This window comes from Anser cygnoides, chromosome 23, assembly GCF_040182565.1.
Source record: "Anser cygnoides isolate HZ-2024a breed goose chromosome 23, Taihu_goose_T2T_genome, whole genome shotgun sequence".
Classification (NCBI taxonomy): domain Eukaryota; kingdom Metazoa; phylum Chordata; class Aves; order Anseriformes; family Anatidae; genus Anser; species Anser cygnoides.
Window position 1 is genome coordinate 5,539,709 of NC_089895.1, and position 23,218 is coordinate 5,562,926.

Genomic DNA, 23,218 nt, shown 5'->3' on the forward strand with positions numbered 1-23,218 from the left:
TTCCCGAGGTATTTAACAGATGGAATAGAAGGAGGAATACTGGATATATTGCAGGAAGCCTTCTTGCTTTCACGAGCTTTCTAGTTTATTTTCACAGACACATACAGCTCAGATCAGAAAAGCCTCCAGATTTGGGGGAGCTTCTTGAAAACCCAAGCTGTAAACATGCTTAGCCTTCTCGGCGTAGCTGCAGTTGTTTGTCTGCAGATGTTCTGAGAAAAGAACTTCCCTTCTCCTGAGCCCAAATCAGTTGTCTGGGGAAGCATCAAACAAGTGAATGCCAGGGAGCTGGACCCAAGAGTCTGCAGAGTGATAAAAGCAGATAGACCCGGGCCTCAAAGGGACCAGCTTTCCTTTATAGAAGTGCCAGTGCTGGCCCAAGAAGCTCATTTTGTGAGCAGAGAGTTGGCTGGCACTGCGCAGACCTTCCCAAATCATTTAACTCGCTTTTCTGCAGCCAGACAGGCTTTGGACAGGTGCTTAATAGCTGAGCAGAGCTAATTAAAACCACCCTTGCAAAAGCTGACCAAGGCCAATAAAAAAACATAGATACGTTAATGATTGTCCCTCTGAAGCTCTGACAGAGCCCAGGGATGAATCCTCCCAGCATCCGATGCCGAGCTGGGGAAACTGTTTTGCTACTGCCCAAGCACCGAGAAAAGGCAGCTTGGCAGGAGGCGTACCAGGCACTTTAAGATGACCTTAAGCCTGGCTTTCACCCCACGGGGTGAAGCTGGAGAGATCACACACCTTATTTGCAAAGATGCACCCCGCCTGTGGAAACAAACCCAAAAGAAAAGCACGGGCAACAACAAAGCTCGAGCTGCTGGAAGGAGCGTTCGTTAATAAGGATGCCAAGTGGGGATTGCTAGGGCTCTGTTGGCAGACACCCAATATTTCGGGGCTTACCACTACTCGGATGGGAACATGCCAAAAGGGTGGGCAGGCAGACAGACGCTGTTTGCTTAATGTATTCTGGATGGGGCTAATTAAGTGATGGAGCGGAGATCGATGCAAAGGTCAGCGAAGACAAAACCTGCAGCTGTCACCCGGCACCTGAGCAATGCTGCAGTGGCACTACCTCTCGGTTTCTCCCCCCATACTAGGGGAAGGAAGCGACCATCCCTTAGTAGAAGTATAAACCAGGTCTGTCCTAAAGGCCTCCTTTGAAAATACTAACATACAATTAAAACTGAAAAGCAGCAGGTATGGGTACCTGCTTTCCCCAGATGAAAAGCCAATGTAGGTGCCCTGGAGGCTGGCCCGTGGGGAAGCAGGACCAAAACCACCACAAACCTGGGACTTTTCTTTCCTCACCTTCAAATGCACCCAAACTGCTGAAGCCTCAGGGCTGCTGGAACAAGGTAGAGGAGCCAATTTTTCATTTGTCCCACAGACTTTGATAAAGGCTGGTGAGTACCTTAATGCTCTGTGTGCTGGCCTTTTAAAATCACGGGGTTTTTCCTGTTGGAGATTGCCAGGGGGAAGTTAGCTAAATGCAGCAAGGAGCACCCATAACCACACTGCAGACTGATGCCCTAGGGAGGTGAAAGACACGCTGGAGGAATTCAATCAACTGTCAGAAGAAACAATTCAGGCTGGCTGGCCGTATACTTTCCGCAATCAGCCCTTCTTGAACCTGGACTCCTGCAACCTCTAGTCACAAGGCACTGCTTCTTTTGAAGGCTTACTCCCAGGATTTCTCTCAAAGGCTTAAACAGGAGAGAAATATGAGCAAAGTGATAAAAATTAAAGAAGGTTGTGTTTGTTTCTCTAGTAAGTTAAGCAAAGGATAGGGAGCCACTGCCAGACCACACAGTTCTGTTAGTCAGGTATTATTATTATTATTATTTTTTTTTTTTAAGGGAGACAACTTCGTTTTTGTTTCTTTGGTTCATAAATACAGCACGTGTGTGGTCTCCAGAGAAACACACCAGCCTGGGCTTTCCCATCCCTAGTCTCTTCCCAACCGTTTTCATGGGCTGCTTAAATACCTGGTGGTAATGCCATTAGTGTATTTGTGTGGGCAAGGAAAATCCTGCACATGGAACGACACCGGTGGCCTCTCTCCTGAAGGGACAGCCGCCCAGCCTCCCTCTCCTCTTGCTGCCAGCAGATTTCCTGGTGCCTGCAGTTAAACTCGCAGATGCCAAGGCTAAATCTGGAAGGTCCAGCCCGCCGGCTGGTGAGACCTGCAGAGCAGTTGTCTGTGCTGGTGCCAGTTCCGCCTGCCGGATGGGGGGAACAATTAAAAGAGCTCGTGCTTTAGGACAGATTGGAAGCATCATATTGTTTTGGCTCCCTAGCACACACGGACAGGCCTCTTGCAACAGCCTCATCCTGTGCCAGCAAGTGACATACGGCCCACGCTCAGGACGGTTTGAGGTGAAGAACCAAGGCCCAGATGCTGAGAGATGCAAGGCGCCAAACTCCAACCCATTTCACAGCAGTTTCCCATGTATTTCAGTCTTAAAAGAGAGCATTAACTTCTGCAGAAGAGGCACAGGTGGAGCTCAAGCAGGACCATGCCTAGGTAGCTGTCGCCTGTGCGACAGAATTGCTGAGTGCAGAGCTGCAGGCTCACCATCAGATTGCCTGGAACAAAATTATTTCTGTGTCTTTCAGTACACGGGAATTTCATCTCTTAGATTATACAAATATTAAAGTGATCCTGAGTAGATTTAAAAACAGACTTTAACTTTGGGAAGGAATGCTTGCTACCAGTTCATTCAAAACATTGCACTTATTGGTGATGTTTGGGTTAAAGATGTTTGCCTCTGAGTTGCAAGTCCTTACTGTTCTAATATTTGTCCAGCTCTTTTTTTGCTGTTGCTTTATTACAATTATATATCAGTAGATAACAAATATATTGTTATTGAATATAAACTCTCAGATACTGACAGAATATAAATATTAAGATATTTGTATTCCTTAGTATGTAATCAGATATTCATTTGGTATAAATCAGCACTGGCTGAAGTCAGTGGAGTTATTTCCCATCCTTGGGGTCAGCAAGGATACAGCTGCATTTGATCCCCACGTCAGGGAACTGTCACCAGGACTGGATTTGGCTGGTGATGTTTCGCACAAAGTAAGCAAACCTCAGTAAGCTGTGGTGCCTGATGCAGGGAGCAGCAGGCTAGGCACAGGTTCTCTCTGGCTGTATACAACTTTGTTTAGCTGATTTGTGCTGCTTCTCCTGAGAAATCACAACAACATGCTTTTCCACTGCTTTTGGACAGCGTTGTTTCTGGTCCCAGTCACCCATCTGCTCTAATTTTCATACTTAATGCAAAGCAGAACAAGTCTCTGGTCCTCTAGGCAAGCCATGGGACCATTCCACTTCCCCACCTCCGAAATATAAAAAGCACGCAGCATAATCTTCCCTTCAGTCGTGAAAAATACAGCATAATCTTAAGTAAATATTAGTGTTCCACTTATGTAAATACAAACTGCCGTTGAGGGCTAAAGCACTGAGCCTGTCAAAACCCCTGACTGAACATATTTCTTTGGAAAGGACAGTAAGGGTCAGGAGAGAAAGATGCTTTGGTGTTTGCTGTGAGCGAGGGGAAGAGTTCTGCTGGAAAGACAAGGAGGCAAATAAGAACTTCACCCCAAAGCTCTCAGAAAACAGGGAAAGGAGACGCAGCTTGGGATAAAGTTTTCTTGATTTATTTCTAAATAAATATCTCATGCATGCAGTTCTACCCCATTTCTTGCTGCCTGATGGGCAGGGATGTGTAGGAAATTGGTTTAGGATGAAGGTGGCTAAGGTGACTGCTGAAATGAGGACTGAGCCTCTTTTACAGCCACTCCAGCTCTGAGGAGAAAGGACAACGTCACACCCTGCCGAAACATTTCTCACTCAGCTTGCCCTGTTACAGACAACACTGTTCCCTGTACCTCCTCCATCCGTTGTCCAGCCCTATAAAGTCCTTTCCCAATTTGACAGTGACTACACCACCTTTGCCTTCTTGTTTTCTTTCACTCTGGCCAAATGCACCTCATCTCTGTCTCCTGGATGGGAAGGAGCGCAAAGCATTTTCAAGAAGACCTGATACTGTTTTTGTAGCCCCTGAAAACATAAATTCACTGAGGTGAGCACTTGTCAGTGTGAAATACAGATCTCAGTTTTTGGAATATCATTCCACCACTTCAGACCTCTTTATGATGGTAAATGGAAAAAGCCAGCCAGCAGTCCATCAGCATCTACAATCCTATTGAGCACCGGCTTCAGAAGATCTGCTTCAAGTCCCATTAAAGATGAAGGACTTAAATAGATAATGACCACAGATCCATCCCTGATTCACATCCTTAACCAGTTATTTCTCCATGGTTTCCTACAGCACCTTGGATCCATCTCACCCATTGAATTCAGTACATTTGTCTCACGCAGCCTGGCATTTTTATTTTTACATGATCACTTTATCAGCTGCATACACATATTTCTGGTAAGTTTATCCATTACAGAGAATGATTTTCTCCTTGTTAAGGACTAGAGCAGTAACTTGTATCTCCCATTGCTCATCGAAGAGGGGACGATCAAACACAAAAGCTCTCAGGGCTCTAAATTACCACTGATGACTTGAACCTGGAAGCCATGGGGAAATATAACATCTTATTTCCAACTGAGTTAAGAAGGATGTCTAGCTCCAAGGGAGCACTGGCCAAAATGGGATAACACAGAAAAACTCTGCTGATCAATGCCAAGTATCTCTTGGCCCTCTTAGGCTTCCCATCACCTACCATGAGCAGCCAGTCCTTTATGGAGATCAAAGCATTTCATCTACACAAAAAAACTGAAGAAGGCACCGTTATTCTTCCCATTGTATTCAAAAGACTCTCATGGAATAATAGAAAAAAATAGCATGCCTGAAGTCAGCCAGGCACACAGGTTGAACCTGCACCTTTCAGTCCCTGGTCCTCTGTTTGTGCTGTGATGCCCTTCTCCTGCCCAAAGAGCAGGGCAGGAGGGAAGGCTGGACCCTATCACTGAACAGACTCCTTCTGTCAATTTTTTGTTAGTCTTTAAAACATCAGAGACATTCTACACTTGGAAGCTGGCTACATTTGCCCCACTATTACTTTCCCTAAGCATTAATTTCAGGCCTGTTTGTCTCATGCCCTTTTTAAATTGTGCTGTTCTGAAGCAAAGCCCTGCTTGTCTCACGACTGCCATAACCTCGATATAGACATTAGATTTCTGAACAGAGCTCTGGCAAAAGGCGGTTTCTGATTATTGCTGACATCAAGAGAAGAAATCCAAGCATGCTGCTCATTTCTGCCCTCCGGTCCTGCAGAGAGGGGCTGTCTTTATTGGAGATTTGTACTGCAGGTAGCACAGAGGTAAAAAAAACTGCCTACCCCATATGGATCTGTCATCTTCTGACCCCACTGTACAGCAGCAAAACACACCCCATGGAGACACCAAAGGACATTCAGAGAATCTCAATCCTCCTTGGCAGGTACGTCCTCCTTCGTGGTGACCTAGGAGACATTCAAAGCCTTTTTACCCTGCTGCCCTACACAAGAGCGCTGTGCTAACACGGTGCTGCTAACAGCCACCCCAGACATGTGAGCAGGCGCCCAGGTCTGTCAAACTCCTTGTGCGTGCAGCACATCTGATGGGTGCTCACATCTTTCCCTAAGCTCCACTAGCAGCATACACAGGGGTGCTGGTGCTGTGCCTGATGCTGCTCACCTCTGTTAAATGCAGGACAATTTGCTTGGTTTTTTTTGCTGACTTTTCTCTTTCTGCTTGCTCACTTGCAGGATGCCTTTCTTCATCTGCAAAGAGCTTGAAAGCACGAAGGCATCTAAATGCCAAGTCCCCAGATTTAGACCCCCAAATACCTTCATGAATCTGCAAGCGGACAAAATGCCAGGAAACAGTGATAACTAGAAGGGAAAAAAAAAATAAAGGGGAAAAAAAATAGATGAGCTCAAGCTCCCAGCCTTGCAGTCAGACTAAACGAACCCAGCTTCTTCCCCCAGCTTGCCATCCCTAGCACACACAACTGCGAGTGCTGCAGAATAATCACCTATATCCAGTTCCTCCCCTAAGCCCTCCCCCACCCGGCTCTGCTTTATGACACCGAAAGCACGCACAGCCCATTTTAACATTTTCCAGCCCGAGAGCTGTAGTCCAACCAGGGTGGGCAAACAAACGTCTTGTCACCGCCAAGTATGGCCCAACATTGGCTCCAGCGAGAAATTTCCAGCCGCTATGGAGCCAGACACATTTACATTCCTCTATTTGAAGTAAAACCCTAATCCTTTGGAAGATTTGCAGTCTGAGCAAGAGCTGTGCTCTCACCCATGCCTTTAAGGTCTCTCTCTGTCTTGCAGCAAGGGGCAGCAGCAGGCTTCCAAAGAAAGAAGGGGCTGTGAACAGGGAGCTCACCATGTGAAGGAGGTTTTTCTTTTGTTTTAGCCCTCTGAGGACTGTGAAGATTTGCACCAGTTTATCTTTAGGGTCTCACCTCTACAGAATAAATGAAACCCTTTTTTCCTCTCCTTATTTTACCAGCAGATAAACAAGAGTGTGTAGAAGGCAAGTGTCTTCTCTGAAGCCCTGCTAAAACCAAATCCAGCACGGGAAGGCAAGAGACTTGGCTCCAGTAAGCCTGTTAACAAACATTGACATAATTCACAGGTTTCTCACAATTCTGATCACTTGAAGAGTCACCAGCAGCTTTGATTTTCCTTCCTGGTTGTTCCCCAGAATTGTCACCCTCCTTCCCATTCGGGGATTGCATCCATTTGTACTGCATGTTTCATGTTTTCTTGCACACTTTCCATCTACTGACAATGTGTGGAATTCTTCTAAAAACACCCAAAAAATAGAGTATACACAGAAGTCAGAAGATGGTTCCAGCCTGGTAGGGGCAGAACCTGACTTTGCACCCCAGTAGCCAGTGCCCCAAGTGCATGGCTTTGCTGTAGGACATAAGAATAAAGAATCAGGCTGGGCATTCACCGTAGAGGAGCTGTGAAAGGTTCCTATTTTATTTGTAGCACATCCACCTCCGTGGGATACTAATCTGAGGTTGGATGGTGCAGCATCACTGCATGCACTTGCTCAAACGAACAGGGCAAAGGATAAAGGAGCAGGGAAGCCATCCTAAGGGATTTAAGGAGAGCCAAGATGAAGTCTTATAAAGAACCCTTTCAACCTCATCAAGATTGTATCCTATAGAGCAACAATACATATTTCAGCCTGACAGAAGGGATTTCAAACCCAGGTTATGCCTGGAAAAGCCTAAGAGCACAAGCTTCCACATTGTTATGGATTCAAAAAACGCAGAGCAGCTATCCCTGGGGTGAACAGCACTGGGTCTAGCCAGGCATCACGCCGGCGAGGCTTCGACAAGCTTCTGGTGGGCATCTCTGCCAGCACCCCAGGTGCTCCAGCACACCCAAACCAGCACCCTCAGCATCCCGCCGCGCACCCTCTCCTGGTGCCCTGCTGAGGTGAGGCTGCACCCGCTGCTGGCGAGCTGTGGGGCGAGCACGTGATGGTGATTGCCCAGGCTGGGAGGCCAGGATGTGGTTGTGGCCTGGATCGCAGCCCTGGCCCCCGGGCAAGATCACTGTGAGCGCAAGGGCTCCGACTTCCTTCCTGGCCAAGCCCAGGGACAAGAAGCAGTCTCGGAACGGGTCAGTGAATGGCTTCTCACTCCTGGAATTCCATAAAGATTACCTAGCAAACCATAAATTAGTCCTGCTTCTGGATTTCCAGTCAAGGCCTTGGACTTGCTGACCTGGCCTCTTGTTTCTTTCAGCACAGACATTGTGAAACTCCGACTTTTCCTGTTTTCTCCCTCTTTCTCCAACCCTAAAGGTTCTTTTGCTGGCCAGCCTCGCACAGCAGCTTTCCAAGCAACATTACCACAACGGTTTCTCCTTACAAATGTCAGAACCAACCTCCCCTGCTTATTCAGTGCCTGCAGACAGTTCATCTACTCTTTTCAGGAGGACGAGGGAGTATTTGATGGTGGGAGCAAGGGTCAAAACTGGAGGAAAACATGTTCGTTATGTGCTAAAGCATTATTCTCCCCACGCTTCCCTCAGATTACCTCACCACTGCCAAGGTAGGTGTGAAAACAGAGTAAATAAACCTGCTGCAAAAGTCACACAGGCAGTACTCTAGCTCCTTTAGCTTTGGCCAGCTGCAGGAGTGTGACAAGACCGTGTCCTCCCAGCAGTGGGACAGCAATACAGCCTCTGCTCAGATGCTCCAGCTCCTTTTGATCACTTGCTCTACCCTTCTGAGGCTGGGCAATGCGTGAGAGCAAAGAGCTAAGAAGAATGGATGATGGGCAAGAAAGATTCCCTGGAAGGAATCTCCAGTTCATGTCAAGGATGTGGATTCTCCCATCACAACATAGAGTCCCTCTGTTTCTCCTGCTGAGAACCTTTCTGCAAAAGACTTAAATTAAAAGACTCACCCATGCAAATCCCACCGTAGGCAGCACTGACCATGCCTGTTGTCACATCCTGCTTACAAACACCCCATGCCTCCAGCTTCCCTTGCTGGCTTGGGCATGCCCCAGAAGTGTCACAGCTCCCTGCAGCTTTCTCACTGCCGTTCCTATCACTGGATACCTAAAGCCCGTGAATAAATGAGTGATTTGTCTCAGATCTCCTAGCTGGTAAGAAGAGTAGCTCTGGAGGCAGAGACATTCCAACAGGATTACAGTTAAGTGGTTAATAAGCTCTGATGAGGATCATTAGAATCTGAAAGGAAAAACAAAACAAAACAGAGGAAGGGGAAGTGGGAAAGGCAAGCTGGCTCTCATCCCCAGCCCCGTGGCATCCGCTACTGAACTATTCCACCACCCAAAAACTGCAGCACCATACAAGTCCTCCCAGTGGCGTGCCTTTCCAGCCTTGTTTGGGCTAAGGGCTACATTTATTTCAGGCTCACACTACAATTCCCATGCCTTCCAAGTTCTCTAGAAGAGAACTAATGCAGCTTGTACCATCTTGGTTAACTGGGCAAAGACATCCTCTGCGCATTTGAGAGGGTCAAACGCGTTAACATTAGACAAATAATCCCATCACGACTTGGGCAGAATTTATCACATTTTCCAGTTCTTAAACCATGGCATAAAAATAATTGCAGGATAACTGCCCCCCACACTTATGGATCTGTTTAGAACATTGCTCCTTGCAGCTAAGTGCCTACTTACTAATACAAAAAAAATATATATATATGTATATATATACATATATATATATATATACCAGGTCCATTTTGATAGCATGACAAAAAGCTCTAGCTCTCCATGCAGAGAGGTGTTTGTACCTGTGGAATACCAGCAGGAATATCTTCATGCTGCTCTCATAGCAGATTTTCTGTAAGACCTCCATAGGTTCTGGCTGGGAGGAAGATGTCTGAACAGGAGATGGTGCAGGGAAGCAGTCAGCTCATCTTGACCCTCTGTGTTCCTGCAGGTTTTGTTTTAATATGGTGAGAAAAAGGCACAAACAATGTTGACAGCTTCTTTACAGCATTTTCCAGAAGGCTGAAATGGGATTCAAGTGACAAACCCCTAAATTCCTATAAAGTTCCTCTGTATGCCATTGCAAATTAGGAATTTGCTGCCCAAACCACATATATTGAACTGGCCCCGATCCTGCTGCATTGACATTCTGATGTGTTTTCCTTTTACCCCATTTCACTCCCTTTTGCCAACTACAATTGTTACACATCTGTGAATCATGGCTTCCTAGTCGTCGAGGCTGACCCACTAATAACAGCATTATTTGCATTACAGTCAGCCTATTTTTGCTAGACATTGTGCAAAAATGTAGAAAATGACAGACCTTGCCTCACAAAGCCTTCAATAGCATTAGAAATGTCTGTTCCCTCTAGCACAGAGGAGTGAGAGGTTCTTGAATTCACTCATGTTTCTTCAATGGTTATCTGGAAATGGTACGCTGAGCATTAACTGATTTCTACACGGTGCCGAAAGACCACCCTTGTAACCACTTTCCTCTCCCATCAGCAGAGAGGCCATGGAAGTAATAGGCCTTGAATGTCAGGTCATCCTCTTGGTGCAAGAGTGGGATGAGGAACATGCTCTGCTGCTGCTTCTGCTCTCCCTGAGCTGGCCCTGCCCTGCCCGGTGCTGCTGGTGCCCGGGGAGCTGCTCAGCATCTTCACCTTTTGGAGAAAGCAGAAGGGCTGAAAAGTAGGGGGCGTTCATCGCTGTGGTGAAGTGGACATGGAAGCGTTTGAAGTGTCAGCAACATCAGAGCAATATAAGGTATTTTGATCACATCTTCCCCTCGGGAATCACAAACACGGTACTGCAGATAGCCATGAGTGAAAATTGTTCAAGTACAGATTCACTAGGTGCCATTTCAAAGGAGAATTGTGCTTTCAAATTGAAATTTACACTCTTAAAAATACAGCATTAGTTATTTATTGTCTAATAGACAGAGCTAGGAAGCTGGGCAGCAGGTTTCAGCTTCTTTAATACATAATCCTACACTCTGTCCGTACTCAAAGTATCAAAAAAGTCTCAGAGCTCTTGGAGGCTCCTGTGTGACTGTGGAAGAACACAACGGGACAGGCAATTTTTGCCTTCTCTGTTCTTCCCTGGAACACTTTTTAAAATTAAAATAATAATAACAATAATAATAAATTAAATAGCTCTGAAGGTGTTCAGCACATTTTTTTTTTAAGCAAAGCAACCTTTGAAAATCACAAATAAAAACTACTGGGACTACTGACAAGTGTTTCCCCCTTAACTCCACAGAAGAAGGGTCGTGACAGTGAGCAAAAGAGATGCACCCATCATGCTCTGACATCTGCTTAGATATTTACTCTCCATGTTCGTCAGCTGAAAGCTTTTTGGAAGCAGCTACCAGGGGAGCAGAACCCCCCCCAGGTGGGCAGCTGAGGACAAGGTGCCTCTCTGGAGCAGCCACTCCAGCCCAAGCTCGAGCCATGTCTGCCCGCAGGTATAAGAAGGTAAAGCTTTGTCTCTTTTATGCAGGGAGGTGAAATGAAAGGTCTGATTTCTGGTCTTAATTTTGAATGAAGCCTCATATCCACCCTCCAGCTGAGAACATTTCCAAAGTAGACTTCTTCAGACCCCTAAACATCTCTCAAAATCCTCCCCCTCAGACCCTCCTCATGCCCTCTCCTTTTTCCTTGCTTTTCTCTCTCCTGTGGAAACCATCCACGTCTCTAAAACAACTTTCCTATATTAGGCAAAATAGCCTCAAAACTGGGTGCCGAGCGCCTCGGAGAAGTGTCTCGTCGCCGATCAGTTACCACTGCCTACATACTTGAACCTGGAGGGATACGTCTCTTGCTGGCAGACTGCGGAGATTTGCTGAACCCCAGCCAAGAGGAGAGATGAGGCAAGGGGTGTTAAAAGCTACCGTCTCGCCTCTTCGTACACATCACACGCACGAGTGCCTTCAGCACCCAGGGCCCGGAGCCCAGACAATTCGCTGAAAGTCTAATGCATTTCAGATAAGGCTTTGACTATTACCTGGATTGACAGCCAGAGAATGGGAGGAAAAATCCCGGCTCCGGCCCACTCAGCCGAGCAGAAAGCATCCCAGTTCACAGGCTAACCTAGGTCAAGTGATTTGGCGCCTGCGGGGTATTAAAGCTATTTACCAGAGAGGAGAGGGAGGGAGCTGCACGATCTGAAGGGAGCCAACCCTCCTAGTGAAAATTATTTTTATTATTGTAATTCGTGATATGTCCTGGCTCTGTGCCCACAGCCAGGGTTGGAAAGGCACTGTCTTTAGTAGAGACAATGAAACAATAAACAATATTTCTAAGCAATTCTTTTTAAAAAAATCTCTATTTCACAACCACACAGCTCATCTGTTCACTTCGATTCTATGGGCCGTCACCTGAGAGCTGGTCCACATCAAAGAGAGGTTTGAAACAGGGAGAGGTGATCCTGTTTATCTCCTTCTAAGGCTTCATTCCTGAGAATAAGCCTTACCTGCTAAAGCCAGGAGAGCACATCATCCTCTGCCCATCCACCTGCCAGACCCAAAGGAACAGGGACAGTTACATCAGGGAGAAAAGGTGGGTTGGGATCTCCAGCCCGGTGGGAGCCACTCCATCAGTGTAAAGCTCCCACCTCCTCCAGGGCAATATTCTTCCAGTAAGAAAAACAGAGGGGGAATTACTCCTCGTGAAGCAACTGGGCACAGCCTCTTTTGGAGCCTTAGCTGCCTTTCCCAGCACTTTTTGTCATCCAGCTACCGTGCATCATCACTGACTGAAAAACCAGCTGGCACTTCGGCCAGCTCTATTCTCCATGTTATTTCCCAGCAGAGACACAGAGCTTGCCTTCAGCATCCATCCAGGACTGGTGCCTCGCACTGGGATGGGTGCTGCTTGTGCTGGGGGCAGCAGCAGACTTGTGTGGGACCTAAACCCTTCTGCATGGTGCTCTGGGTGCAAGCAGATGGGTCTGGGAGGCTCCACACTCAAACTGGAGCCAGCACCAGCCCTGTGCCCATGTTGGGCCCCATGGTTTGGTCTGGACAGGCACGCCACACAAGTACAGTTGTCTCTAGAACATCTTGACTCTTCCCACTCCGCTTATATATTTGCTTTCCACTTCTCCTTTATCTTTTTTTTTTTTTTTTTCCCCTTTCTGGGTTGCTTGTTAGGAAACGTAATGTTCTGTGACCAACCTGCCCCCCACCCTTGCCCGTCCCCTCCACCTCCCATGCCCCTCTGCTCTTTGATCTGAAGATCAAAGTGAGAAAAGAGCACAAGCTGGCGACAGCAAGAAAACCAGTGTGTGCTTGGAGAAAAAGAAACCACCCTCTCACAAAGAGGAGAAGTAACATCTATTCCTCTGCTTGTGGTGACTCCACATGAAGTTCTGGTCCTCCATTCTCTGAACTCACCATAGAAGTCTGACATATGAACCTGACTGACAAATGCAACAGTTTCTGGAGTATTTTGGGAACCCTCAGTTGTGCGCTACTATCCAAAAAATTATTTTTTACTTATAACCAGTTCAACCAATTTCTGCTGCAAGGCTCCAGTTCCATCACCGTGCTCCAGTACCAAAGCATATCACTGCATTACTGAATCAGCTGCTCTCCTTGGGAAAGGAAAACCAAGCCTCAGAGCAACCATTCTGCACGGGATCAGTGCTGCTCGGACAGCAGGAGTGCTGCAGCATGAACCATCAAGAGCACATCCCTGGTCCTTGGGCTTTACCCTTACAAAACTCCCTTTTCAGTTCTGAACCTGCTTCTCTGAGGATTACGAGCAGGACCCTGCTCTGACACAGCATAGGTGCTCCACAGTGGCTTGAAAATCAGTAACCAAGAGGCTGATTTCTGGGGGCTGTGGTGTATTAGACCGGGAACTTCATTTTCTGGTATCCCCTACAGTTATCCACAGCCCAGTATTGCTGTTGGATGCCCCAAGAGCAGGTAAGGACAGCCTGTACCAGCAGCTACCGACAGCTGAGCCCTCAGAGAAGGATGCTAATCCATGGTGAGTTTGGGTGCAGAATATAGCAAACTATTTTGCAGCTCAAGCTCAGTTTCTGTGATGGAAAGGATAGTTTTGCCAGGCAGAGAGCCCAGGCCTTTTTCTTTTTTTTTTTTTGGTCCAAATTGCCTGGCAATTAAAAAAGAAGGGGGGAGGGAGGGTAAAATAAATGGCAGGGGGAGTGGATGTCGCCTGCTGCAAAACCAGGGCTAAAAGCAGCATCCCCATGGGTCACTAACTCGCTGCGGCTGTCAGCACTGATCAGAATCATTTGGTCACTCATCACAGGAAGGCAAACGGTCAGGCCACAGCACATCCTTAGGATCAACAGGCTAATTAGGATACCTGGTCTTACTCAGAGAAGCCTGCTATTAAATCCGCAGGAGACCCGCCGAGCCATAACACCGTCCTCCAGCAACGCCATGGAGAGACCCAAGGAGCAGCACCCCAAGGCCCCTCCACGACACACGTTTGTGTTTCCGGAGGAGGAATAACTCATCCCTGAGCGGAGGAGAGCGGTTAATTGGGCACCTCGTTTGCGAAAGGCCGCGGGTCGCCGCCGCGGCCCGGCCTGCTGTCCCGCTGGCGGGAGGCCAGCGCTGTCACTCAGCGCCAGCAGCCTCCCTGTCTGCGGCCTCCTCCGCCACCGCCGCGCTGACGGCCTGGCGCCCGGGCACCTGGGGGAGGACACTCGGCGAGGCCCAATTTGTCTGGCTGCGAGGGAGGAGAAGCCAGGGGCGTGTTGGAGGACGCGTCCCGAAAGACTCGAGGGGAAAGGCACAGGAGCTAAAGCAAGGAACACCGCCTCCTTCCCCTGCTCCCCCTGCGAATCCCATGGGTCGAACACCAGGCCCTCAGTCTCCTTACGCAGCTCCATCTCCTCTCTCTCAACTCTTTCCTCTCTTTCTGCAGCTCCTGGCTTTGTACCTACCCTGTAAACAGTCTCCCACCCAGCATGGCTAAGTGCATTTTTATCCAGCACCCGGTAATTAACTTACTGAGAGTGAGGCACTTTTATTCTGCTTCCTCCTGGCATCACCAAACCCCATGTAACTGTTGTGTGCGTGCTAGGGATAACTGTGATGCTGCTTCCTTGCAAATTTCTCCAGCCAAACGTTACTGCAGCGGGACAGTTCACCTGTCTCCTTGTAAATCCTGCAGCTTTAGCCACGCCGTCCTCACTGCTTTCTGCCAAGCTACGTCCTGCTTTTTTCAGTCTAAATGACTAATTCTCCACACTGCTCCACATCACATTAAAAGGTTTCACTCAGGGCTGTGTCTGCTTAAAACAAAACAAAGCCCAGGAAAAATTGCTTCTAGCTAAAAGAAACATTCTTCCAATATTATATCACCATTCCTTTCCATCACATCTCACATTACAATTCCGAGGCACCGAACGAGAGCACATTTTACCTGTAAGCAGGAGGCAGGTTGGCCTGATCCCCCACGAGTTCAGGCACCCACGGCAGGGACGGGGCAGATTTTCCTCTCTAACCAGGAGAGGAAAGGTGTGTTCAGGTGGAAATGCGGAGCAGGTACAAAGCTGAGACACTCCAGGAGATTTGGGGATGGAAGAGCAGAGCAAACTGTGCAGAGTACTGAGGGTATAAGGAGGTGCCTTACACAAGATACCTTCCTCTTGTTTAAACCTCCTTTTTACAGCTTTATTTGCAAAGGTACTTTAGAGGACATCTCCTGTTTGCATAGAGCAACCTTTCCCTCAAAAGGCTGTCAGTTACTGTCGCCTTGGATTAATTGAAACAATCGCCCGTCAGCAAGCATTAGCTCAGAGAGGTTAAGGCCGATTAGCGATCTGCCTGTTAATTCACCAAAAGACTTTTGTTTAATCATATCTTCCAGCAAGGAATTTTTCGCAATCTTTCCATGGGAGTTTGCTACCAAACGTGACCTTGGAAGTGCAGGAGAGAGGAAAGATCCTTGCTCCATCATGAAAACAATTTAATTGACTCTCTCAAATGTTAACAATTAAGGACAGGGTAGGAACGCACTCCTTTAGCTGGGAATCTGATAGAAAGTCCTTTTTCACCTTGAAAACTCTGTGGGGGTTTGAGGCACTCAGCGGTTTGATCCTGGCTCAGCCTAAATCCCAGTGGATTTAAACAATTCCAGACTAGAAAAACATCCACAGAGGCAGGCTGGCTTTAGCTGGTCTGAGTCCCATCCCATCCCTACCTTCCCAACTCAGCGTGTCGAATCTGACATGGCTGATGGATGGACAAGAGGATACTAAGAGTATTGTCTCACTACAAAACCGTGTAAGCATTTAGATGCTCCTGCCCTTCCCTGGGCCATGGATGACACTCCAAACTGCTCTCATTCCAAGATCTGTCCTTTTTCTTGGCCACAAACCCAAGTACTGAAGAAGGTTTGCCTGTTTCACCTGATTCCTGCTCGCTATTCAGATGGGCATCTGAACACCTCCTGTGGCCGAGAGCTAGCAGAGACCGAGGTACAAACCTGGTAGCCAAAGGAGAAGGGGACTGCTTCCCTCAAGGGGCCAGGTCTGCATCCTAAAATCCTCCGAGCACTTTTTACTCAAGCAAATAGCTTGCTCAGCCTCCGCAGGACTCAGCACAGAGTTTGTAGAGATGACTCACAGCGAGCACTGGAGGCTTATCACTCGCGTGATGGATTGTGAGGCAGCGCGTTGGTTTGGGTAGCGGTGGAGGAGGCTGGAGCAGCCAGCCTTCCTGCAAAATCCATTTGTAGCTGTGGCTGGGGGCACGGTGTCAGGAGACAGCCTCCATGGCTGCAAGGAGGCAGCGGCACGTAGCCTCGTGCAAGACGCACGACCCGGTGCTCGCGCTGTGCCTGCGTGCCTCAGGTCATCTCGGGAAGCACCTGCTGTGTAGGTGCCAGACAGAGATGATATCAAATGAAACTTTGGCACCAAAATTGACATACTTCTGCAAAGCCAATTTACATTCTTTGCTCTGGGCTTCTGGAGCCAAAAGGGGAAAAAAAAAAAAAAAAGTACTTTGGATCCAAACCTGACTCCGTGGCTCCAGTTTGCCTAGCATAGTTTCCCTGGTATAATGCTAAAATGAGGTTCTGGCTCACAGCACTGTGTCCTAGAAGAGTCCCCAGTGGGTATTGCAAAGTCTGTCATAAGAGCAGACTGGGAACAAGACAGCAGTTATGAGATTGTGATGAAAAATGGTCTATTTGTTGCATTGCCCAACTCTGTTCCCATCTTTGTCCTCAAGGGCTTCCTTGCAGACTCTGTGATTTGCTTTTTTTCTTTAATGATGTTGGTTTGGAAAAGAGACTCCTTTTTTTCCACTCTCCTGACACACGCTCCATGTGATCCCTCCTTCCCTCTCTCCAGCATTACACCTTCTTTCAGCCGGGATCCTCAGAGGGGCAGATCAGCAGGGTCACAGCCCTAGAAGTCAAGCAGCACCAAACAATAACTGAAGGTCTGGTGTTAACAAATCCGCTCACAGAAAGTAGAGTTGGACAACTTGCATTTTCTGGTCTTGAATCTCCCCTGTTATACTCTGAGTTATTGCTTATACCTTCACAAGGGTGGTTTGAGAAGCCCCTTTGAGAAGCTCCAGCAGCTCGCTGCACATGCGCTGCCCAAGGGTAACCAACAAAGGGCAGTGGGGATGTAGCCTGGCTTCTGCCTTGATCTTTCAGCATCAGTCTTGAGCATCCAGAACCCATTTCTTCCTTCCACCAGTAGCTAGCAGCCTGGCAAGCCACCACTCCCACTACATAGCAGAAATCAATAGCCCAGCATCAGGTTATTTTCATATAATATTGATGTAATAGGATCAAATAATACACAACATTACTGATGCTTACTATAACACAACATACTCATTTGCCCGCTTGGTTTTTCTTTTGCAGTTGCTTCAGAGAGGCACCATCTCAATGTAACACTATTAACACAAGTCATTTAGCAACATAAATATTTCCCAGTGTTTAGGCTTCTCGTGCAGACCTGGCAGAGAGCTATGCACGTGCTTGGCAAGGGTCAGACCAGCTTACGGACCTGCAGGAGGAGGTCTCTGCTTCTCCAGTTTTGCCCTGGGAGTGCTGTTCCCTCCGACTGCCTTCCACAGCACCCTGTGCTCTGACAGATGCTGAAAACATCTCTGAAAGCTGAAAGAATAAGACTTGTTCTCTGCTCAGGAGACGTGTAAGGAGCTACAAAGATCCTCAAGAAAATCTGGTCTGTGGGAGCCATTTCAGCCAGCCCTTAGCATCATAATATTAGCCTACTATGCCTTTTGAGATTAGCACGAGCTTTTAAAGTAAGGTGCTTAAGAAATCAGACTCCTGTTTTTATTGGAGTCCATTGAAGCCAGAAGCAGCCAGAATTAAATTAACTTGATTTTTTCAAAGGCTCACCCCCTTGGCCTCCGCAGTTTCTACCCAAAGCAAATATGTTCAGGCTATAAGGCTGGGCTGAAATGAAGGTAGTGCTCATTAGAGTATAAAGGCTTCACCTTTATGGGTAAGGCAGCAGAGAAATAACACCAAACTGATTATTTAAAAACTGCATTAAACTTGTTTCTTTATTGATTCTCTTCTCTGAGGTCCTGATCAGGCAAATACTTTTGCAGGTGTGTAATTGAAGGCCCTGAGAAGTGCCAGGCAGTTAATTATTTGCAGGAATGGGGAGCCTTTTGTGGCAGCTACATAATGAAATATAAATCTGCAAATCTGTCAGTGAATAGGCAGCTCTCCCTTCATTGACTGTTCAAGGCAGCTTCCACTGGCAACAAAAAGCAGTGGTAAGTAAATGCAGAAGATTTCAGAGTCTTTTCCCATCTGGTCACCCGGGGCAGAGTTATCCTCATTGTTTCTTCTGCAGTTTTCCTTTCTGGGCAGGAACATTTCAAGTCTTGGCTGCTGATGTGGGTTTATGATTAAAATTAACCTTGTTAATCCTCCTTACTACAAAAACGGCTCTGCTTATCTACACTGGGGTTGCTTTTCTCAAGGCAGGCAGAGCCCGTCCTGCTTTGCTCGTGGGAGCCCTTCTGGAAATACACTCAGTGGCTCCTGGGGGCTTGAGTTGTGTTGCTCCTGAGCTCTCAGCCATGCAGATTTGGGACTGCTCACCTCCAGGAGGGGTTATTCCCACCTTTGGTGGGTCTTCACGTGCAGCTGAATTTTCTGAATGCTTTGCAAAGGCACCCAAAACGTAGGCAACACTGAGCTTAGTTTAATAATAGTTTCTGACAACTGCACTTAACTCTATTAAAAGCAATGAACCAGACATATGCAGAAAAGATGCTAAAACATCAAAATGAGAAACACAATGCAAGGAGAAGGAGCGTCATTCCTGTCTCACCGCAGGAGATTCGGCATCGCACACTGTTTTCTTCTGGCTAGAAGCTGTTTAAAACCAATCTGCTGTCAGGAGCAGCAGTTAAACAACCCAGAAGAATGAACAGCCACGGCATGCAGTGTCCTGGGCCGCAGCGCTGTAACCACGGGGCTCGACTGAGGTTTCTTTTATGCTTGTGCTCTCTAGCATGACTTCGACAGCCTAAGGCAGCCAGGGGGGTGACAGCAGGGAGGAAGAAAGCACTCCTCCTGCTTAGACAGCCAGATTTGACAAAGACTCACGGGCAAGCGTTCGTGGCAAGTCACTCCAGCATGTGGCTCACAGCAGCACTTGGGCTCTGGTACGATCACCGGCCGCATCCTGCAGCATCCTTCCCGTTCCCCCCATACACCTCCCCAGCCAGCTCCTGCTGCAGGCGCTCTGGCAAAAGGGGTCCCATGTCCCTCTTTGTGCCTGTTCCCAACTCTGTCAGAGCAGGGAAAAAAACACCACGCATTTATTCTCTTCTTTAGAGTCCTGGGGTTTCCCTCACTTTAATTACAAATGGAAGAAATAGGAACAGCCTCCTGTGGGGTTACTTCTCCAAGATAAGCCAAGGAGCTTTCCCTGCACATCATCATTCCCTTCGCTCCTCTCTCCAGAGCCTTCTCTGCATCACAACAGAGTGCTCACCACATCAGATAATCCATGAGAAGTGGCCGGTGGGAGAAATTTAGGCTGTTTCTTTCTGGGGGGAATGCATTTGCAGGAAGCCATCAGGCACCCCCCCTAGGAAAATAAAGCACCGCTCAGTAAAACCAGGCTCGGAAGCAGAAGATCAGATGCGGGATCTTTGCTTTCTTTCCCTACCCACAGCCTCCTCTAGCAAAGCCTCAAAGGAGATTTGGCAGGAGGGATCACTTTACACGTGTTTTCTCAGGGCAATCCGGAGCCTTCCTGGGTCACCAGTAATTTAGACACTGAGAGGTGATTTCCCTGCTGCCTCTACCCATCCACCTCCATCCCTTTCCTAGAGCCAGGCTGTCTCACTCCTGGCTACCACCCATCACAGCAGAAAGGACCAGAGGGAGCCCCTGGGGAAGGAGATAAGGGATATCCGCAGAGCACGGCCTTTTCTTGAGCTCCGCAGCATTTCCAATCAACTCCTGTGTGCATTCTCACTGCTTTCCGGCTGCGTGTTGCTCAGATTTTCACGTGTGGGAAGTTTTAAAGGCGGCACTCTAGGCTCTGAAGGCTGGATCCTGTTTTCTCTCTCCTGTCCTCCTTTTCTCATGAGGTATATGAATACCTTCAAAGATGTTTGTGACAAAAAGGCAGTAACCAACCACCTAGAAAGAGGCAAGATGGCCTGATTTAAATCACCAAATGGGTGACCTCAGGCATCCTGCCTCCCAGGGTTATTCACAGGAAAAGACTGAGTTTTTAAATGCAGGGACGTGGGGAAGTCTGTTACTAAATCTCCAAGACAAGACTGGAGCCCACAGCGTGAAACAAGTCCATGCACAAGGCAAGCTAGCACGGCTCCGCCGAGGTCACAGCTCTGCCACTCGTGCAACAGGAGAGCCACTGGATCCTCAGCATCCAGGGCCTGTGACACAAACCAAGGGGCTCTCAACACGAGCATCAGCTCTGTGCCACTCGCTGCAGCTTCATTAAGGTCATTAAGTTGCGTGGAGCAGTCCCTGGGCAAGGCTGCTAGCAGCACGAGGACACGGCAAGCAGGAACCTGGCCGCAGCTGGAAGCAGTAATTTTTTCCATTCCCCCCCCCACCTCCTCCTTTTGGGCCCGATACAACTACAGTGCGTCTCTAGCAAATGCTCCCACCGAGTTTGCAGAGTCAAAACAGCACATTCCTATGGCCCAAAATGCCTGCGTGACTCCACTGGGCATGAGAGGAGAGGGGGGAAACACGACCAAGGCTGGGCTGAGCCGGGCCAGCTGGAGGGAGGAAGCTGGTGTCAGTGGTCCAGCGGAAACAGAGCTTGTCTGGCACGGCCCCTCCTGGAGATGAGCACCACAACGGGTGGCTTCCAAGCCCCGAGGACTGGAAACACAATCCTCAAGCCCAGCTTCTGCTGCATGCAACGGGCAGCAGCTGACCTCCCTTCTCCGGCAGCAGACCCGCACGAGGAGAGGCAGCAGACCCACGGGCATCCCTGGGGAGCGAGGGGCTTCGGGCACAGGCACCCAGCACGCTGGTTCGAAGGGCTGCAGCTTGATGGCGTGCAGAGGGGGACTGATTTGGATGGTATTTTCGCATGGCCTGAGTTCATCAGGCCTTGAAGAGGAATTCCCAGCTCTTACTATTTTCGCTCCAAGCAACAAAAGCTAACAACAAAAGCATCTAGAGAGATTTAACATCATTAACGGTGGCTTGGAAAGAGAGGGTGAGGTAAGCAAGAGGAAGCATGAGAGGAGGACTGAGGTCTCTGGACAGGTATTCCAGGCATTTTCCACTGCAGCACAGCAGGCTTCGGTCCTGTCTGTTCTCCAGAAGCCACAAGGACAAGCTGCCAGGGAGATCTTCAGGTTTTGGACCTCTCTTGCATTAGGCTTAGGGCAAAGACACTGGTCACTGCCTCCTCTTCCTCCTGAGGAGGAAGAAGGCATCGCGATGAAGTCAGAGCCTGCCGCCTGGCCGCATCTGACAGTGCCTAAAGGTGTCTTGAAACACGGAGCGAAAACTCCTCACGCTCATTAAGTGAGATCATGCTTTTTAATTAGCCTCCACTGACAACTCAAGCATGAACAAGCCTGGTGAGCTTCCACGTTGCAGGGGCTGTGCGCACACACTTCTGCTTGTGGCTGTGCGGGATGGGAAGGAGCTGACCCAGGGTTCAGGTGCTAGATGGGAAAGGACACGGATCGTGGCAGCCACGTGCACCCAGCAAGCAGCTCCCGCTGTTTGACATCCCCACCTGCATCCCCTTTTCCCTCCAGCATCACCCTGCAGGTCTGAGGCTCAGCCCCAGTTGCTGCGGCTGATGGAGAAGGTGAGCATCAGCGCTGCCGCCTGGCACAGCCACAGCCCCTCTCCCCCTCATCCACCTCCCCGTTATCAGATCCTGTCCATCCTGATTTAAGCTAATGGCTTCCTCACGCGCAGCCCAGAATGTATTATCAGCCAGATCCCTATCACTCTCTAATATACCTTAAGGCTCCAGCTCCTATTTGTCTAAATCAGGGGGGAAAAGAAAGAAGAATGTAGCCCATTGAGCCCTAGTGAGGCAAGGGGCAATGGCTGGAGATCCAGCCCTGAGATGTCTAGCACTGCTGTCTGACGTCCTCTCCCTCTTTACCTGGCACTTTGCTCTAAAAGGAAGAGTAAATATGTCAGTACAGACCAATTGCACAAATACCAGCCTGCGGGAGCCAGCCTGGCTGCAGTTTGCTTCCTGGCCCACCTCTCCTGGCTTCTCAGCCTGCTCCAGCTGCTGCCCAGGGCTCCGTGGCAGTGACCCTTCCAGAGACAGGGACACTCGTCCGGGTGCAGGGATCCAGGGGACACCAAGGAATGCATTCTGAGTGCTCTCTACAGCCCTCGGCACAGAAAGGACCTTCCCAAAAAGCCTGAGTGAAGTTTTTCCCTAGGTATCACCGAGCAGCCCCATCAGAAGTGGTTACTTGTTTCTGGCACTAACTGGGCATTGCTGAGACGGGCACTACAGCAACAGAAATACCAGGCTGGGCGTTTTCACTCCCAGCAAGCAGCCGTGTTTTGGTTCACCCCTCAGGCTCAGCAGCAAGTGGTGCCAACACAGCCTGCCCTCTCACCGCCAGAGCACCCTTCTGCTTTTGCAGGACTGCAAGGTCCGCAGGGACATGGAACAAGCTCTTAGGAAGTTAGCCAGCTCCACTTCTCTCTCTCTCGGAACAAACCTCACTGACAAATGCCAGCAACAGCTCAACATCCAGAAGACCAGCGTGCTGAAGACATAAGAAAACACCAAAGGGGTTAAATTTTCCCTGGGGCTTTTGTTGGTGTGCAGACTACCAGTGCCTTTCTTCCTGCATCTCCAGATCCCGGAGGTCCTTGGCTGCTCTTGCAGCATTGCTCCCACTCGCCATCAAGGACTTTTGTCACCCGTTGCTGGCGGTTCACAGACTATCCTTGGTCAGGGCGAGCCACGGGATGCAGAGAGCCGTGAAGGCACTCACTAACTGATGCAAGTATCTTACTGCAAGACAAACAGCCTCCAGATAAGTAACTCGATACATTTTATTATTATAAAATGGGATTTTTATGTGCAGAATTTGGATGTCACACATACTTTTGTTTCTTTTTTGGACCAGGAAAGATAGGTGGTTAATTGATTAAAAAAAGAAAAAAAAAAGCTACTTTTAACACAGCAGAGAATATTAACCCCCTCCTTGCCCCAGGCACTCAAAA

The 23,218-nt window shown here is 48.5% G+C and overlaps 1 long non-coding RNA gene across 5 annotated transcripts in view; it reads right to left on the bottom strand.

Annotated features, from left to right (window-relative positions):
- LOC106044327 (uncharacterized) overlaps window positions 1–23,218 on the bottom strand; it is a 39,095-nt gene that overhangs the window by 13,146 nt on the left and 2,731 nt on the right. Inside the window, exons 2-5 of one of the 5 annotated variants that reach the window (XR_010826357.1) lie at window positions 17,041–17,238; window positions 14,915–16,907; window positions 9,311–9,453; window positions 1,625–8,739 (exon numbers count right to left, since the gene is read on the bottom strand). This is a non-coding gene — a long non-coding RNA (uncharacterized lncRNA). Of the gene's footprint in view, window positions 1–1,624; window positions 8,740–9,310; window positions 9,454–14,914; window positions 17,239–17,522; window positions 17,633–23,218 lie in introns of those variants that run through there. The other 4 variants (XR_010826355.1, XR_010826354.1, XR_010826356.1 and 1 more) reach the window with 4 other exon arrangements.